Here is a 2,436-nt window from a genome sequence, read left to right on the forward strand (position 1 = left end):
AGGGTATCAGAGTCGTTCTCTTACATTTTGATAGTGTAATAAATGTTATCTTTAGAGTCTCATATAACGTTGTTTGTTGTAGGTTAAGATTTCCCAATATTTTAGGTCCCGACACAGAGGGCAAAAAATACCAGGGAAATATCTTTATAAAACAGCAGGATTAAAAATCAGTAGGGCAAGATTTGGAATGATGCAACATCTCCCTAGGCCCCAGGAAGACACATCATTACTTGTGTCTTACCCAGAAGGCAGTATATGAAAAAATTTTTCCTAATTATGTTGAGCTAGTATGCTCCTGAAAATTTTTCTCTGAAGTTAGCTGCAATCTAATTCTGTTTTTCCATTAGAAATCACAGTTTGTTTTTTTTTTTCCCTCTCCTTTGAAAAAAACCTAGCTCTAAGAGTTAATGATGCCACATTTAGGGTTATGATAAACATTTTTAGATATTTAAAGGAAAATGTTTTCATGATCATGTTAATCATAATACCTACTTAAAGCAGGTTTCAGAGTATATGTGCAAACTACTCAGCAGGTCTGGAAAAAAAAATAGCCAGGCGTTGTTTGAATCAGATGTTGAACACCTTTTCAACTAAATCCACATCCAGTGTCTTACAGCAAGAGAGCAACACAGCTGTCTTTGGGTGTTACAGCCTTTGTCCTCCACAATCTTATAAAAGGGCCTAATTGCTATGAATGAGCATGTTGGTTTGGAAACAGCAGGTAATTAGCAAAGGCGAGAATACTCCAGGACCACTTTCCCATAGGGCTGTGAAAATTCTCAAACAGGAATGTTCAGATGACATCATTATCATTCAGGTAAATTTGGTCATTCAACAAATAATTTTGATTACCTAGTGTATATCAGGCATTCAGCTAGAAGATAGGATAAAGCAGTCAACAGTTAAATGGGAATATCAATAAAGTATAGTGAAAATTTTGATAGGGACGTACAGTAGTGCTACAAGATCACAAGTCAGAAGGACCTACCGTAGCCAGGGGAAAGTCTCCCAAAGGGATGCAATACTTAGCCAGAAGTCGAGAGGTAACAAGCAGGAGGGCCAGTAGAAAAGGGTTCTGAGTAGAAAGAACTGGTTGGAGGAAGGTTAAGACTGAAAGGAACATGGACCATTCAAGACAGTGAAGGAGGTTCGGCATAGCTGGAATGTAGAATTCTGGAAGAAGAGTGGAGAGAGGTGGAGGCTTGGAGAGCAAGGCAAGGCCAATCCTGGGGGGCTTTGTTGGTCCTGCAAAGAGGTTTGGTTTTATCCTAAGAACAATGGAAGGCACTGAATAGGGCATTCAGTGAGGTGATTGAATGAGATTTGTATATGAAATATATCATGCTAACTGCTGCATGAATGGGTGGCTGGCAGGGGGTATAGATTTGGGAGTCAGCAGCATATAGATGTAAACAAAAGCCATGAGTGATATGGCCCAGAGAGTGCATGTCAAGTGAGAAAAGGGCCAAGGACAGAATCCTAAGGAATATGTAAGAGTCAAGCAGCAGAAGAAGAACCAATAAGGAAACTGAGACACGGTCAGAGAAATGAGGCTAAGTAGGAGAATGTTGCTTTGCAGGAACCAAGGTAAGAGACTGCTCCCAAAAAGAGGAAACTGTTAGTGGTGACAAATGTCACCAAGAAGCCGAGCAAACTAAGGCCTGAGGAGCATCAAATGCACTTAACACCGGGAGGCCATGAGTGAGCTTGATAAAACCAGCTTCAGAAGAGTGAATGGTGGCACAGGGCCAGACTGCAGAGAGTGAATGCAATGGCTGGTTGGCGAGGGAGTGGAGACGGCTCTTGCAGACACACAGCTCCCAATGTGGGCAGAGGGAACTGGTACCGGATGACAGGGGATTGGGCCAAGGAGCGGGGTGTTTTATAAAAATGTGAAATTCAGAGGATATTTATTAAAAGTACTGAGGGCTGTGACCAATGAGTGCAAGAGGCTGGAGGACGTCCAGATGGAGGTTCTCAGAGGGTGGGGGTAGGCTGAGATTCAGAGCACAATCTGAGCATCAGCTTTGAATGGGAGGAGGAATGGGCTCCTGCTGTCAGGGGAGACAAGGAGGGAAGAATGGGCGTGGACCCTGGAACATCTGTGGATTCGGTGGCAATGGTTTGAGAGCGTTCCTGTCTGGTGACTCTCATTTTCTCTGTGAGCGTAACAGGTACTAGGGGCACTTTTTCCTACATACTCATTGCGAAAGTCTAAAATCCTTGTCAAAGAGGAAGTTTTTAAAATGTATTCATGAAGTTGAGAGAGGGATAGATAATTCTTAAAATGTTGTATTTAAAAAACAAATTTAGGCCAGGTGCCGTGGTTCACACCTGTCATCCTAGCACTTTGGGAGGCTCAGGTGGGAGGATCACTTGCGGCCAGGAGCTTGAGACCAGCCTGAGCAAGAGTGAGACCCTGTCTCTATAGAAAAA

This window comes from Propithecus coquereli, unplaced genomic scaffold, assembly GCF_000956105.1.
Source record: "Propithecus coquereli isolate 6110/MARCELLA unplaced genomic scaffold, Pcoq_1.0 Scaffold222, whole genome shotgun sequence".
NCBI lineage: Eukaryota > Metazoa > Chordata > Mammalia > Primates > Indriidae > Propithecus > Propithecus coquereli.